Source organism: Mauremys mutica, unplaced genomic scaffold, assembly GCF_020497125.1.
Source record: "Mauremys mutica isolate MM-2020 ecotype Southern unplaced genomic scaffold, ASM2049712v1 Super-Scaffold_100237, whole genome shotgun sequence".
Taxonomy (NCBI): Eukaryota; Metazoa; Chordata; order Testudines; family Geoemydidae; genus Mauremys; species Mauremys mutica.
The window spans coordinates 47,846-65,360 of NW_025423292.1; the positions used below are offsets into that span (position 1 = coordinate 47,846).

Consider the following 17,515-nt stretch of genomic DNA (forward strand, 5'->3'; position numbering starts at 1 on the left):
CCACTTGTTCTCACGTTGCTCTGGGTTGTGCTGAAGAGCAGATATAATGGGAATTTTTCAAATTATATTTAAATGAAGAGGAGCAGGAGCAGGAAAAAAAGTGTCATTTCAGCCTCTGTGACACTGGAAGGAGATGGGGAGACTCAGAGATTCCCTCCTTCCCCATCACTGCAGAACTGTTACCTTTTGTCTGAGCCATGCAGAGGTTATCTTCATCCCATTCTATCCATCCACTTCTCAAAGTGTCCTGTGAGGAAGAGTTCTCAGCTGTCTGTGCTTGGAGATGATGCTTTGACTTCTTTAATCTTATCTCAGAGTCACTCTGACTGGAGATGAAAGTGGCAAAGACCTGGAAGGGGAATTCAAATGGATCCCAAACAGTGTGCTCATTGGGAGTTTAAATCCCAGGTTCCATCTATTGGTAAAGCCACTTCTGGCAAGGTGAGTGCTTTTGTCCCCCATTATGGCAATGCTCGGATACTAAAAATTTTGTAAATAACATAACTGGCTATTGAGACAGTGCTGAGTGAAGTATGTTTGAATGGATCAGAGGAGAATGTGATGGGAGAATCTCTTGTCCTGATTCTGAATAATCAGATGTGACCTGCTCTGGAAATTCACTTCACACTTTCATTGCCGTGTATTCTAGCTCTCTGTGATGTGGGTTTCTATCTTTCCTGAAGGCTGTTTGGTCACTCAGTTGGATATTAGTTCAGTTTGATAGGATGTAGCTCAGATTTATTGGAGAATTTAAGACAAATGACTATTTGTTAAAGTCATCATTTCTCACTTCAGCTTTGCTTTTTCCCCATCCCTGCATGATGTCATGGAAAAGGTTGAGGTGCAGTTCTGTCAGCATTAGAGAACTCTCCAATTTACTGGACAGGCTAACAAAGGAACAGCAGTGATTTAAAATCTCTACTCAGAAATGGTGATCAACAGTAGAACCCCAACTAACTGAAGGAAGTGCATATGATCACTGTGTAGTTCAATTGTTTAAGTCAATATTGTCCCAGATGATCTGGGGAGAAAATTCCATGGTAAGTGCTTTTTGAACTAGGCACAATGCCCAGGTATTTGGTTCCAAAGCCTTTGTAACCCAGGCCCTACAGAAGATCTTTCCTAGCTAATCTTATTGTATCGGAGATGCTGCCCTTCATGATGCAGATGCTGAGGAAATAGAAGTGGAGTTTTGTTGAATTTATCCTTTGTAGGTGCTAAAAATGTATATCGAATCAAATCAGTTTTGTGATCCAGCCCTTTATCCAGTCCCTTGCCTGGAACTGTGCCACCAAATTAAAGAAAAGCTGGGCATGTTTTGGTAAGCCTCCATGTTTTGGTAAGCCTCACTAACACTGCTGAGATTTGGAGTGGTTTTGTAAAGGATTCTACTTCGGAGAAGTGTAAATTTACCCTACCCAAGGCCAAGGATTTGGAAAGAGCTGGGGCTGAAAGAGTCCACACCCAGTTCTTGGTTTCCACTCCAGTAAAGGAAGCTATGGTGACCAATGACCCAAGGAAAATTGTTTGTACAACTCCATTTCCTAGTTCAGTGTCACTGATTACAGTTCCAAAGGATGCCAGGTTACACTGAGAACAATCATCCTTCACCATTTGGATCCAAAGAGAGAGAGCTTCAAAGGACATTCCTTCCCCTTGGATCCCAAACTGGCTGCCTGATTGGGTAACAAGGACTTCAAGGCTGTAGAAATGATGGTGACCAATGAGGCAATGAATGTATCAGGCTCCAATTTCAGACTTCTGGATACTCGCATGTTGAGTTCTGATTCTATGGTTTTGTGTCTGATGCTCTGGCTACACAATAAAGCTGATGTTGGTGCAGCTGCACCAATGTAGCTGCGCTGCTGTAGCGCTGCTATTACAGATGCTTTCAGCCAATGGGAGACATTTCTCTCATCGGACTTGATTAGTTCAACCCTCGCAAGCGGCAGTGTCTCTTTTGGCAGGAGAAGTTCTGCTGCTGATGTATCGCTATCTACACAGGGGGTTAGGGCTGTGTAACTACATTGCTCAGTGGTGTGGATTTTTCACACATCGGAGTAATATACTTAACCGATAAATGTCTTTAGTGTAGACCAGACACTTCTCTCTTGTGTTTTATGCATTTACATCACTTCTCTATCTTCTCTCACTTTGAAAGATTAAAAGTGTGACACGAGAGGTATTTTTCCTCATGATGCCAAGATTCCCACATAGGAGACCCCTTCCACCAACACATACTGTAGAAGATCCTGAGATATATGAACTCACAGAAGTGGTTGGGACAAACCACATCTTGAGCCAAGGTTCAGTTGTTGGCAATGGGCATTAGAAGAAAACTAACATATATGATAAGAATTTGTGATCTTTGAATATGTTTTTATCATCTATTAAAATGAGATTATTGGTGAAGTTATTGGTTAAAGAAGAAGAGACTAAATGTGTGATAATCTGAAGTATTTTGGAAAACTTAAAGTTGTTTTTTTTTGTTTTGTTAGTCGTACAGGAAATGGTGGCTAATCTTGAATAGTTAATTTGATTTAATTTACCCCCTGTAGTATAAAGAGTTCTGGTAGAAAACCTCACTCCAAAGGTTGGGGTGGGAGAATGTGTGTGAGAAAGTGTGTATAAGAGAATATTGGCCCAGTATAGATTTTAGTATTTTGTGTTTTCAAATAGAATTTATTTTGTTTAGTTTCTAAGTCAATTTCTATTCAAAGGAAAGCTACTCGAGGTGACAAGTTGTATAAATTTTTACCAACTTAGACTGTAAGGATCACTGTCTTCCCCACTTCTCTAATTTGCAAAGGAAAGGCCTGACATCTGTCACAGGATGTGTCCAGCAGGTAGGACAGCTGCACTCATCAACCATCAATATAAAGAAAAAGACTGAAATCCATTGTCTTTCAGGTCAATAAGCCAGCTAAAGGCTGGTCGATGTAGAAAAGCTGTGTTGGCATAGCCACATCTCTCAGGGGTGTGAAAAGTCCTCTCCACTGAGATAAGTAGTTAGTGACCTGAGCCCCAGTGTAGGCAGTGTTGGGTTGTCAGAAGAATATTTCCGGTGTTCGAAGTGTAGACACAGCCTTAACATCAATTCCAATTTTGACCCACCTCCCTATATGTGAGAAAGTTACTGGTATGGAGGGCTGAGCCAGCTGTCCGCTCACCTGGTTCCTCAACTGTAGCTACAGCTCTTAGTGCCCATGAATGCAAAGACTGAGAGAAATGGAGAGTTCCAGCCATTGTCATTTTAGTATCTTATTGTTCCTCTCTCTGTTTTTGTGCTGGCCTTTCTGTTCTATCAGGGGGTGACTGTATAGCTCAGTGCATCTGTGACAAAAGCTCATTGGTGCCAATTGGCAAAGGGGTCACTATTCTTCACAAGCAGCTCCTGTGTCAGACCTGACAAACTCCCCACACCTAATACACTGCTTTTATGATATTTATCCAGGAAGCATAGCAGTGAGATCTCTACTGAGAGCTTGTAAATTATTGATACTCCTACTCACTGCGAGAGGTGTGTCCAAGTCATAGTTAAGGGGTAATGTAAGTACATGGAAAATTATGCCCATATGGTATTGTTGTGAAAGTGAATCACCCCAGTCATAGGTCTTGGTGGGGACGGCCCATTCCAGTGGGAGGGAATTGGCACCTCTCCCTTGCTAGCCAGTTATGTGATGTATTGCTCCATTGTCAGCCTCTGCAACAACCCAGAAAAGCCAATGGAAAACCATCAAAGACAAATTATAGACATCGAAACCCTGTGGAAGTGACAAGGACAACATGAGACTGAGGAGATCGTCCTTCCTGTGAATAAAGACAAAAGACTGATTCAGTTCATAGCAGGGTGGAGAAAAACACTCTGGGTCCATTCACCAAGGAGATTCCTAATGACCAGTGATGCTTCATGAAAGGCAGGGCCGTGGCGCCTAGGGACTAGCAATCAGTGAAATTGACTGAAGTGAGAGGTGAGACTCTACTTACATAGGAAAGGTAACTGTTAATAAGTGTAGGTTGCATTTTCTGATTTTGTTTAGTTGGTAACAGTTGGTTTCCAGCACTCACATTTGTTTGTTTAAATCTCTATCGGTTGTTAAATAAATTTCTGCTTGTTTGATAACTATACTCGAGTGCGGTGTGAGATACAGTAGCAGTGGTCCACAGTAAAACTAGTAACCTGGGATATACCATTGCTTTGGGCAGAGAGAATCTGGGATTTGTCTGAGTATCTGGTGCTCCGGCCTGGACCCCAGAGGGGGACACATTGAAGGAACTCAGGGGTTAGGGTGGCTGCTGTAGCTCAGAGGAGGGTCCTTGAGTGCCTGACGGTCTGGGTGAGTTTGGTCACTAACATCCAGCTGCCAAATGCAAAACTCCCTCTTCCTAGTGGAAGGTGGCAACAAGGAAACTCACAGCCCTCGGCTCCCTGAGAAGGGTCACAATATGTCTCTATGTTGATTCACCTGTCAAATTCACACAGGGAAAGCTCCCTATAGCATAAAACTCTGCCATATGAAATCATGGAACATGTGCTCTTCACTCCGTGAAAGCATGTAAAGAATCCAAGCGCTGGAGAGGAGGGTTTGGGTCCAGAGTGACCTAGACAAATTGGAGGATTGGGCCAAAAGAAATCTGAGGAGGTTCAACAAGGAGAAGTTCAGAGTCCTGCACTTAGGAAGGAAGAATCCAACGCTATAGCCTGGGGACCGACTGGCTAAGCGGCAGTTCTTCAGAAAAGGACCTGGGGATTACAGTGGATGAGAAACTGGATATGAGTCAACAGTCCCCTTGTTGCCAAGAAGGCTAACAGCAGATTGGGCTGCATTAGTAGAAGTATTGCCAGCAGATTGAGGAAAGTTTGTTCATTTCAAACCTGCAGCTTATTCATTTCATTTGGTGACCCCTCCTAGTTCTTGTGTTATGAGAAGGAGTAAATAATACTCCCTTGGTCCTTTCAAAGATATTATGTAACCCCCTCCTCCTTGTGTCTCATGTCCTGGGACCAAAGTGGATACACCACCACCGCAAACAACAAGGTTCAAAGTCAATGCACATGGGAGAAGCATCTTGTGTTTCATTCCTTATGTCCTAGTCCCATCGTGTGGCCATTTCCTTTTCTTCCTTTCTGTGAAAAGCTTTGGTGTTTTGCACAGAAACATTATTTCCCCAGGAGAGACCCAGGAGTGAGGGCTACATTCCTGTGCCAAGCAGTCTCTAGAAGGGGGCAGACAAAGGCCTTTAGGACAAGGCATCCGTCACTGTCAAAATATCATCTCCCTCCTGTGGTTCCGCGGGCAGCAGGAGCAGCCGCAGCTCGGTGGCCCCCGGCAGCACTCCTGGGGTGGCTGGAGCAGCAGCAGGCCCCCTGGGGCTCCCCCCTCTGGGGCAGCAGCTGGAGTGGCAGCAGGGTGGCAGGGCTTCTCCCCTGGTAGCTGGTGCTCATTATCCATCAAATAAATCAAAATATTTCCACCTGCAAGTGGATTTAGCCCAGGACCCTCAGAGTCACCAGCTCTTACACCCCCCACTGAGCTCTCTGGTCAGGTGTCCTAGCGCCGGAAGCCTCCTGTTTAGATCCTAAAATAGCATTTTTGTACCGGGGGGCTGAAATTTTGGACTGGACATTGTAGCTCCACCGTTATTTTATTGAATTGCTTCAAAACAGCAAGTCAAGAAAGTCTCCTAAGTGCCAGGCTCTCTGCCATGGAAACAGCTGCCCCTGCTCCCCAGGAGTCTGTGCGTTCCACCCAACAAAGTACAAACCTCTGAACTGAAGGGGGGTCAGACAGTGACGGTAACACAAATCTTCTGACTATTAACCCAAAGTCCCTTTCTTTAACCCAGGACGTGCCACTCAACTGTTAGCCATGGTGTTATCTTCATCTTAAAATACCTCTCAGGACATTGAACAGAGGAAGTGAAACCGCCTCCCCAAATGGCTCCCTGTTGAGGCGTTGTACCGTACCTGCCCCTGGAGACTGCTTGGTTTTATATCCTTAGAGCTTTTTCTCTTCAAACCCCTTATCCCAATCTCTGGGCCACCTCCGCATTTCAGAGTTTAGAATTTACTCTCATCACCCTGGTATGGCACTTTCCATGTGAATTAGACAAAGTGAGTGGGGGAAGCTCCATGGCTAATGAAAACCGATGCTTTGGGTGAGGCCTGAACTCATAACCCCAGCAGTGTGCCTCCCTCACTAGCCAGGTGTGCCCCTGTATGTGCTTCATAGACAAGCTTGGGAAGTGTAGGGTAGTTACCTGTGTCTGTGATTAACCACTTTGGTGACCTAATTGAGAGGCTGATGGTCCAAACCCAGGTGAAGATAGAGGTAGGTTTTTTTTTAGTGATGAGACTCCAGTACATTTTAACAGGCAGTAAAACGCCTCAATTCTGGTCTAGCCTCATTGGGCAAGCATAAGTGGTGTTTTTGCCAGATGCATTGGTGGTACAGTGGTGAGCGTAGCTGCTTTTCAAGCAGTTGACCTGGCTTCAATTCACAGTGAATGCAGGAATGTGATGTTTCCTCTGCTGGGAATTGGTTTAATTTCAGTCACATTGTATCAGTTTAGCAATGAAATGAGAGAATCAATGTGCTGCAGGTCATTAAACACCCAGTGGAGGAAGAAAGGGGCGGGACTATACAATGAGCAGGTGGAGTCATCCTGGTATTACAATGTTTGGTTTATTTTTTATTTTTTTCCCTTTACTTCCCTCTCCCTTTTAGACTCAGAGCCCTTAAGGTCAGAAGGGACCAATGTGATCATCTAGTCCGACCTGCTGCACCTTGCAGGCCAAAAGACCCCACCCACCAACTCCTGTAATAGACCCGGGAGGGGAGGCAGCTCTGTGCACTGCCCCTACCCCAGGCAGCACATGGGGCCCTCTGCTCCCCTCCCCCCATGGGTGTGCAGAGATGTGCCAGCAGCACTAAGGTGGCTCCCTGCCCACTCTGCCTCCGTCCCTCCGTGCCACTCCCAGAAATGTCCGGCATGTCCCAGCATCCCCTGGGGCGGGGGGAGTGTCTCCATGCACTGCCCCTGCCCCGAGTACCAACTCCGCAGCACCCATTGGCCAGGAACTTCAGCCAATGGGAGCTCTGGGGGCAGCACCTGCAGGCAGCGGCACACGGAGACCCCCTGGCCCCGCCCACCTAGGAGCTGCTGCCAGAGGGTTGTGTGTACTGGTCACTTTGGGAGCTGCACTGCCCGGGGTAAGCGCCACCCCTCCTCTACCCCAAGCCCCTCCCCCAGGGCAGAGCCCACACTGCGCACCCAAACTTCCTCCCAGAGCTTTGCTTGTCTTCCTTTCACCCAGAACCATCCTTCTTCTCCTGGGCTGCAAGTAGCCACCCCTGGGAAGCCAAGACGCAGGCACAGGATTCTACCTCCCAGCAGCCAACCGCACCTCCCCAGGCTTTGCAGAACGACTGGTGGTGCTCTACTAACCCCACTTAGCCGCACTGAGGCACTTAGCTTCTGCCCTGCCTTCCTCAGCTCGACTTTCCTCTTTTGCCCCATACCCGCCTCACTTCCTCCTTTGGCAAGTCACACAGAAGAGATGGCCGCCATAGGCCAATCTCCAAGGGCAGAGGAGACCAAGCCACAAGGCTTCAAAAGGTGCCTGGCCCAGATCCTCTAGCTTTCCCCTGCTGATGCTAAGGCTTTTTCTCAGCTCATTTCACTACCCTCTGTCATGCAGGGGCTGGGGTTATCGCAGGTGTTACCTGAAATTGGGCCAGCTAGTCAGCATAGGAAGCACTAATGACCCACCAGAGTTTGGCAGAAAGCAGCACGTTTATTATATTGATAGCTAAGCTCAAACGAAGGGGGGCAGGGTGACACACTCACGCTCCCAGGACAGGCACAGCACTGGAGATGTCAGGATTCTGCAAGGTAAGTGTCCCACAGCGCAGCTATGGACGGTGCGACGAAGGTAAGTCTCCCTGAGGCACAATGAAATACAACGCAGAGAACCACTGGCCAGGCGGTCCGGGCAAAGGGCATTCACTGGAGGTACAAGCTTGTGAGTGCTCTCCTGAGCACAGGGCCCCTTCCCCTTTTAAGGGCCTGCACCTCATGGCCTGCGACTAGAGATGACTTGGCTGCATCTGGTTGGTCACACTCCACCTTGGGCAGTGTCCATGCTCTGGATGTGTGATCGCTGCCTAATTAGCGTCCCAGACACCTTGTCTACCTTAGAGCTCTTCTGCTCTTCAACCAGCCCATTCATCCCAGGAGCATTCCAGGGGGGCGGGGGAAGGGAAAAGCCACTTCACAGGCATTCAGAGAGGGACAGGAGACAAAAGTGGGAGCAGGGGAAGTATAACAGACCTTTTGAGCGTACAAATCACTGCTGCTCCTACAACCGCAGGGAATAGGCCAGTAGGAGCTGGGAAAATTAAGCCAGCATATTTCTGCCTGGTTTTGAACCAGGGAGCTTTTGCGTGTTAGGCAAACGTGATAACCACTACACTACAGAAACTCTATCCCAGTACATTGCTCCTCCCTTCATAAGACCATAAGAATGGCCATATTGGGTCAGACCAAAGGTCCATCCAACCCCGCATCCTATCTGCCAACAGTGGCCAATGCCAGGTGCCCCAGAGGGACTGAACCTAACAGGTAATGAGCAAGTGATTTCTCTCCTGACATCCATCTCCACCCTCTAACAAACAGAGGTTAGGGATCCCATTCCTTACCCATCCTGGCTAATAGCCATTCATGGACTTAACCTCCATTCATTTATCTGCAAAAAGAACAAGGAGTACTTGTGGCACCTTAGAAACTAACAAATTTATTTGAGCATAAGCTTTCCTGGGCTAAAACCAACTTCATTGGATGCATGCAGCGGAAAATACAGCAGGAAGATATAGATTATCTATCTATATACATACATACACACACAGAAGATGAAAAATTGGGTGTTGCCATACACACTATAATGAGAGTGATCAGTTAAGGTGAGCTATTATCAGCAGGAGAAAGAACCCTTTTGTAGTGGCTTTCATGGCCTTTGAGAAAGCAAGACAGAGCCTTGGAAGACCCAGCAGGGTTTGTGGCACAGGAATTGTACTCAGATTCCACTGAGACTTCAACTCAGATTGCAGGATTTAAAGTCCTGAGTGCTGGCCCTTACACCATGGGACCAGCAGAGCACCTGTTGATTACTGTAGACTTCCAGCAGGGAGGACTCTGTGGGCAGGTGCGGCTCTAGGCATTTTGCCACCCCAAGCACAGCAGGCAGGTTGCCTTTGGTGGCTTGCCTGCGGGAGGTACGCCGAAGTCACAGGACCAGCGGCCCCTTGACAGGCATGCCGCCGAAGGCAGCCTGCCTGCCGCCCTCACTGCAACCGGCAGAGCACCCCCCGCGGCTTGCTGTCCCAAGCATGTGCTTGGCATGCTGGGGCCTGGAGCCGCCCCTGTCTGTGGGGACAATTTTTTCTGGCAGGGAGGACTCAGTGGGAAGATGCCTCTCTGGCCAGCCCTGCATTTACTCAAAAAGTCAGCGCACGGCACTTTGCTGCAGCCCCAGAGGCCTTTCTTCCTCCAGACTGTGAGGCCAGTGGACAGGTGAGGCAATAGCACCTTCAGTCCCAGGCAGTAAAGGGCCCTTCTTAGGAAAGGCCATGTCCTGAAAAGGAAAAACTAAAGTCAAGGAGAGTCCTTCTAAAACTCTTTGGGGATGTCACAGGGGGAAAGTATTTCTTCACCTGACCAGGGACTTGAACTCTGGACCCTCAGATTAAAAGTCTGATGCTCTGCCAACTGAGCTAGCCACGCTCACATTGTAAAAGAGGAAATTTTGTGCAGAAGAGAAACTAATCATGAAAATGAGGGCAGGAAACTATACAGAAAATCTGCTACTCTCGCTCTCTTAGCAGTCCTAGCCCCAGCCTGCTCCTCCATCTGGTGGCTTGAGGCCGTATTCTTTTTTTCATTAAACATCAAATCCAGGAGAAAACACAGTTATACAAAGCAAAACAAAATCACAAAAAGAAATGTCATTGGAAATACAAAAATAAAAAGGGAAAATGCAATTCCCATCACTTTATCATGTCTGGGCCATTCCTGTATCGAGAGCACCCGCGAAGGTCCCTGTGTGCTTACGAGAAACCTGGAGGAACTCATACCACAGCCTGAACATGAAACTCAACTGCTCCCAGGTGCCGCAGGAAAACCCTTTCCCTGCTGTGACGTTGCACTCCATAGGATTTTATGAATATATGCTAATGAGTGTGAATATAAAGTGACTGGACTATGCTTCATGCAAAAGGTCTCTTGTAAGGTATCATTACAAAGCTTATAATCTACGGTGTGTGTTCATCCTATTTGTATGTGTCATAGGTTTCCCCCCCACTTGGAACTGTTGGGCTCCAATGTGGGGACCCGCATCTATTCCCCCACCCTAAGATCCTAGGGTAGGTCTCCTTGTCACTGCCACCACCTCGGTCAATTTACGTGGGCCGGGACACCCCTGTTTTCCCTGGGGAAACACAGATCAACTCACAGAGGGAGAAGCCTCTCCTTCCCCCCCCTCCCTTCTCTGCCCGGAGATAAGCCTGTCTCACCACCAAGAGAGTGTCTCTTAGCTCCCCCCCCCCGTATCCACAGTAGAAGGGACTTAATCAAATCTTTATAGAAGAATTTATTAAAAGAAAAACAAGAAAATACAGAATCTCTATGAGCCCAAGCTGGACACTCATAGGGTATAACCTTGCTAAGTTCTGGAGAGAATCCTCTCTCCTCAGTACAACAGTACAGGCAGAATTAAGAATAATCAATAACAAACACACAGAATTGCAAACATAGGATTATTAGATGAGGACACAAAGTACCTTTCTAATACTCACTATCTTGACTAGAAGAAATTAGTTCAGAAAGGTGGAAACTGGTAGAAGACTTGATTAAAGCATCTGGACTCTTGTAATTCCAAACAGCTAAGAACAACACACACACAAACAGAGGGAAAAAGTTCCCTCCTAGGAATTTCAAATTCTCTTCCCTGATTGGTCCTCAGGTCAGGTGCCCACCAGGTACTATGTTTTAACCCTTTACTAACTATTCATGACAGTATGAACCGATCATTTTTGGATCTGAAACTAGAAATATGAACTATAACTCTGAGGTCCTGTTGTAATGATGCAAAGTATGGGCCATTTACAGTGGTTTGGACTCTTGATGGCTCCCATTAACCAGGACAATTGACTGGCGATGGCTCTGTCCTGCACCATCCCTGAGTTAGGCCAGGAAGAATGAAGGCTTGGGGTCTCACGGGACATGTGACCATGTCACCTGGTACAGGAATCCATCTTAAACCTGGGGCTTTTCCCCAGGAGAGAGACAAAAAATTCCTGCCTTGTACCAAAGCTGTATAAGGGGGTGGAACTGAACAAACATGGCTGCAGTCATGAGACATCCCCAGCTACCACCTGAGCTGGAACAAGGACTATACCAGGAGAAAAGATTGGGCCCAGACTAGAAATAAGTCTAGTCTTTGCCTCTCAGTCTGTGCAGATGGGACCTTTCCCTCCAGTGCTGGAGAATTCTCCCTTCTCATCTACCCTTGTCCCAAGCAGCACAGCAGGTGGGAATCTTAAATGTGCAGAGGAGACTTAGGAGCAGAAACCCCCCCAGACCTTCCATGCAATTGGCACTAGCCCCTCACTGAGCAGGACTGAAACTCCTGCAGGGCATGAGCAAAGCAGCAGGGTGAAAAGAACCTGGAGATGCTAGGATTGAACCCAGGACCTCATACATGCAAAGCATGTGCTCTACAACTAAGCTACATCCCCAGATAGGCCATTTGTGCTATAGGTTACACTTAGAGCCCTCCTGTTTCCAGAGCACCTAGTGGCCTAAAAGCAGCATGAGGGACACATTCCCTGCTCTGAGGCCAAATCTGCTGTCCTGGAGGCTGCTGCTTCTTAGGGTCACTTTGCAGCAGGGCCAGATTCGATGTGTGGGGCAGAGAGAGTGGGTGCCCTGGGCTCAGGGTGCAGAGATACACTCAGCCCTCTCCCCTGCATTGGGTGGGGGGTGCTGCCACCCCCTGCTGGAAGGTAATGTGTCGGGGGGGGCACTGTGAGTCGCTCAACACCTGCCCCTGGTGGCAGAAGTGCTGTGGGGTGCTCCAGGTGTTTCTAGGATCTGCTCTTTCTACCTGCCTGTGAAGTCCAGCTTTCCCCAGCACATTCACTGCGGTGCAATGGGGTCACTGTTTCCATGGCTGAGCAGCAAAGAATCACTCCCAGTTTCCCTTCTATCTGCGGCAGGATTAGCCTGTGTCAGTGGTTAATGAGGTGGCTCTTCTTGTAAATTGTTATTCATTCCCCACCTTGACAATTCACACCGTCCCTTTCCCATGCAGATTCCCAGCACCTCAGTGATCCTGGTAGCAGGGGTTGGGGCCTGAGACTTTCAGGGTCCTTTTTCCCCTCCACCTGGAGTGAACTCAGCTTTTCCCCCACCCCAGCCAATCGATGAAATAACAACAGGGGCATAAAGAAAGAGGGGAGGGACCATCTCACGGCCAGGGCTGGATGTGCCCAGGGCCCCCTGCTTGTCCATTGTTTCCATGGAATTTGGCCCCCTGCTTTGCACAAGGGACAGAGAAAGATCTTGCTGTTCCTGTGTCTGTGCAAGGAAAATTGTGCTTCCCTGGGAAAGAGAGGCGGGAAATGGCCCCATGGTGGGACAATATCCTCAGGATTAAGACCTAAGGATTTAGGCTGAGAACTGATAGAACTGCACTCATCTGGGATTTAACAAATTATCTTCCATGGAGCAGGGCCAGATCCAGTGTTTTTGCCGCCCCCAGTGGAAAAAAAAATAAAAAAGCTGCAGCTCTACCTCTGCTGCAGTTGGCCTCAAGTCCTTCCCTCTGAGAGGGATGAATTGCTGCTGAAGCCTCCCCTTTTCATTGACCGCCCCACTGTGCTGGGGCCTGGAGCCGGCCCTGCCATGGAGACACTGGGAAGATGGGAGAATCAGGAAAAAAAAGTGGATTTATTTACATTGCAAGTGAAGAATAACAGAAGCAGTTTTGGTTTAAAGTCACTTTTCCCTGACTGGGAATTGAACCCAGGCCATGGCAGTGAAAATGCCAAATCCTAACCACTAGACCACCAGAGAGGTGATGATGGTGTTTTTCTTCTCACTTATGTTACACTTTCTTAGGCTACTTTCTAGCCAATCTCTGAAGCTGCTCCATTGTCCATTCCCTGAGGGGCTAAGAGCAGAGAACCCCTGTGCTCAGGGTCACAATCTCAGCCCAACCCAAGCCACTGAAAAAAACTCAAATGATGCTTCAGCTTCCTCCAGCAGGATCACAGAGCAACACAAAGAAAACCCAGCAGGAACAATCCTCCTCTGCCTTCATTTACCCCATTGCAACCCTCTCAGCAGCCGACTCTTGCGGGAAGGACACTGAGCTGATACGAGTCCTGACATAGAGACCAAGGGAGGGGTGTTGCTCCCCCTCGCTGTGAGCTGATCACATTCTGACTCTGTGTAACGGGGCTCTGAGATTTGCCATCTTCTGAGTTCTGTGTCCTCAACAAGCAACCACAGTGCTGACCCCTCCAGATCCTTCTGCTGGGAGCATGGGGATTACACAACAGCTGCCAGCCCTTTTTTCCTTTCCTTGTCCTCCTCAGCTTCCCCAGACCTTCCCCACAAATGGTTCTATCAGGCGCTGGAGGGATCTAAGGACCTGCAGGTTTCCCGAACCCACCTCTTAAGGAAAACCGTGATTCCCTTCTCTGACGCTCCTGGGCCTGGGCTTCTTTTGAGTTTTTCCCCAGGGGGCCTGATTCCTTGTGAAAATGTGTGTGTGGCACCAGCTTGTTTGCCCCGTCTCTGGGAGCTGAGAAACTTTTTCAGACTCTCCCCCACTAGATGAGTCCAACAGCACCTCCCCTTGGTGGGAGAATCCTAAATTCCACCCTCCCACCCTGGTTACTCTGACCAGCTGATGGCGACAGCATGCTAAATCAACCCCAGCTCTCTGGTCTAAAAAGCAGCATTTAACCAGCCTTGTGACACCGGTTTGCTCACTGGAGACATAACAAACCAGGAAAGAAAGCAAATGTCAGACAGGGAACCTCAGCTCACAAATAAACACCCTCAGGCTCCTTCTACACTGCGACTATTCGAATCTCCACCATATCATTGCAATAGCAGGGGTCAGGATTTCTCTGGGACACTGAAATGTTTCAGGGGATTGGTGCATGAGCTCAGCCTTGCATTCCATCCCTGATGTTTCATGGACTAACAACAGCAGCAGCAGAAAGAAAGAGCTGAGCCAATATCTCACTGTCAGAGGTGAAGGTGGCCATGTCCCCTCTGTCTGACCATCGCCATTGCAGGAGAGAAGGTTTCAATACAATTGAATGCACTGGCTCAGACAAGAGACACAGGGAGGTTTTGCTGTTCATGGATCTGTGCAAAGGAAATTGTGTCTCTGTGTGAAATTTAGGCGGGAAATGAAACGTCCGCATGGTGGCCCAATGCCCTAAGGAATGTGGGTGATGGACTCTGGCTGAGAAATGATTTAACAGGAATTTGTATCAATGTATTGCCCTGATTAAAATCTATGGCTGTAAGGTGCCACTGTTGTTAGTACTTGAACCTGCATGGAGACACCCGAGTGGGTGTCAAGTCCATTACCTTAACGAGGCGTAGTTGAATATTTTGTCAAGATCCAAATTTCTTGGTCAAGGTCTAGTCAATGTCTAGATGCCAGAGAAAATAATACACTGATGATAATAAGAAGAATATAGAAAGATTTTGCAGTCACTATAGGCATAACTATGATGATTGTTTCGTGTTTCACTCTTTATATCTGACACCATCACTGCCTTTCCCTTTAGTCTTGTAGTTTACCAAGGGTAAAACTAAACATCTCTTCAGATACAAGGGCAGGGGTCTCAAACATGCGGCCCGCGGAGCTCTTCCCTGCGGCCCGCGGAGCTCCCCAGGGCTGCCCAGAGGGGGGGGGCAAAGGGGGCAATTTGCCCCGGGCTCCGCAGGGGCCCCCAAGGGAAAAGCGGAGGCTCCCACCTCCGCCCCTCTCCTGGAGCCTCGGCGCATAGAGCGCCGAGTCTCCGTCCGAGCGCCTGAGCCCCGCCCCGATCCGAGCCGCGTGGGGAGGGGGCGGGGCTGGGAGCTCTGGGCTGAGCGCTGCGCACGGCGTGGAGCTCACAGCCCCGCCCCCTCACCACGCGGCTCTGAGCGGGACGAAGCTCAGGCCTCGCCAGAGACGCGCTCGGGTAAGAGGGGGGGGAAAGCGGGAGCCGCCGGGGCCGGGCCGGGGTGGGAAGCGGGACCCGCCGGGGCCGGGGCCGGGCCGTGGGGGGGGGGGGAAGGGAAGCGAGACCCGCCGGGCCGGGCCGGGGGGTGGGGGAGGGAAGCGGGACCCGCCGGGGCCGGGCCGGGGGGCGGGACGCGGGACCCGCCGGGGCCGGGCCGGGGGGGGGGCCGGGAAGCGAGACCCGCCGGGGCCGGGCCGGGCCGGGGGAAGGGAAGCGAGACCCGCCGGGGCCGGGCCGGGGGGTGGGGGAGGGAAGCAAGACCCGCCGGGGCCGGGGCGGGAAGCGGGACCGGCCGGGGTGGGGAAAAGAGGGACCCGCTGCCGCCGAAGCGCAGCCCGGTCTTCGGTGGCGGGGGGCCCCTTCCGTTCCGGGACCCGCCGCCTAAGTGCCCCAAAGACCCGCGGCGGGGACCCCCCCCCGCCGCAGGTCTTCGGGGCACTTTGGCGGCGGGTCCCGGAACGGAAGGGGCCCCCCTCCGCCGAAGACCCCGGGCCCCCGGAATCCTCTGGGCGGCCCTGGAGCTCCCCCAGTTACTTCCTGTCACCGCCAAACTCCCCTCACCCCCGCCCCCCTCCCCGAGTTATTTTCTGTGCCTAAGCTCCCCGCGCGCTGCTCCCCAATGTTTGGGGCCGGGTCTCTCCCCTGGCCCCACCTGCCACCCCCACGCACCTCCCCCAGTGTCTCCCGGCCCCCACTTGCTGCCCCCTCACCGCCCGGGAGCTCACGCTGACTCCACTCCTCTGCTATGCCAGCTTCCGGCATCACCTGCTGCCGCAGGGTCCTAGAGCCCCCCTTCACTAGGGCCAGGGCAGGCTGCCCTTCCCCTGCCCTTCTGCCCTAGTCCTGAGACAGAGACAGGGCAGGGGCGGGGCCTCATGGAAGGGGTGGATTGGGGGTGGGGCCAGGGGCAGCAAGGGGGCGTGTCAGTGATGCGGCCCTCGGGCCAATGCACTAGTCCTCATGCGGCCCTCAGGGTCATTTGAGTTTGAGACCCCTGTACAAGGGAGTGTTTGTGTTCATTCCTGTGAGCTACACAGGGGCTTGATGTAGCTGCTTTCAATCCTACAGCTCCGCCGGGATAAGTAGCATTTCAGGCTGCCACTGAACAGAAGAAGGGAGATCATTTTTTGATAGATTATGCCTCCTCTTAAAGGTGCTTTGTCTGGCTGGCAGTCCTGGTTCCCAGGTCTCTCCTGAGGGAAGAAAGTTTCTGTGCAAAATACTAAAACTTTTAAGAAGAGAGGAGGGAAAGGCGATGGCCACATGATGGGGCCAGTATGTACCACAATATGGTTCTTTTATGTGGGATGACTCTGAACACTGACTGATCTCCACTCCCTTGTGTTTGAAGAGATGTTTAGTTTTGCACTTGGGAACCTGTAAGGCTGAAGCAATTTTATGGATGGTGACACTACGATTGAAGGGTTATTTCATGTTGTAGAAATTGTTAAAAACACTTAGCTTCAACTGGAACTGCCTGTTATTAAAGGCTGGTTTCCCCACGCCAGTTCCATAAACTGTGCTAGAAACACCCTGGCTTCTCTCCTGCCTCGGTGGGAACTGGAGGGAATCGTCCCCTGCTGCCCTTGGATCCAGGCTGGCTTTTCTGGGGAGGGGACGTGGAATTGATTTGTTTGCTGTTGAGAAGGGAGCCAGGCCAGTTCTCAGGGAACGAGAACTCCCAGCATCTTCCCAGCCCAGCCCAGGCTGCTGCCCTGTCCCAGCCTCTGTTCCCCTGGGGCCCCTGCGTGTTTGACTCTAGAGCAGGCCGGGAGCAGCAGCTGAGGCAGAGGACAGCCTGGGCCGGGCAGATGCTAGGAGCAGAGCACCAGAGGCCTCTACTGGCTCCGTCCTCAGCAGCAAACAATCAGTCCCCACCCGCACCCCAGGATAGCAGCCTGGCACCAAGGGCAGTGCCCAGTGGGGGTTTCTCTTTTTCCTCTTCCTGGGGTGAGCAGGGACCTGGGGGTGTTTCTAGCAGGGCAGTTGGAACTGAATTGGGGAACCAGCTTTTAATAACAGGCAGCTCAAGTTCAGACTAATTTTGTTACAATTTTCTTTATAATGTAAAATAATTCAAAAGTAAACAGGCAGGAATTATTGGAACTCTTTTCTCCCGGGCATAGAAAGAAACGGCTTTTTGGCTTTTCATGATACGGGAGTCAGGTTCGTTCACTGTTCAGAAGCAACATGCTCAGAAG

At 50.1% G+C, this 17,515-nt stretch overlaps 1 non-coding gene across 1 annotated transcript; it reads right to left on the reverse strand.

The window, feature by feature from the left end:
- Positions 1–13,062: 13,062 nt before the first annotated feature.
- On the reverse strand, positions 13,063–13,134 carry TRNAE-UUC. The gene has a single exon. It is a non-coding gene; the product is annotated as a tRNA-Glu (tRNA).
- Between the last annotated feature and the right edge of the window lie 4,381 nt (positions 13,135–17,515).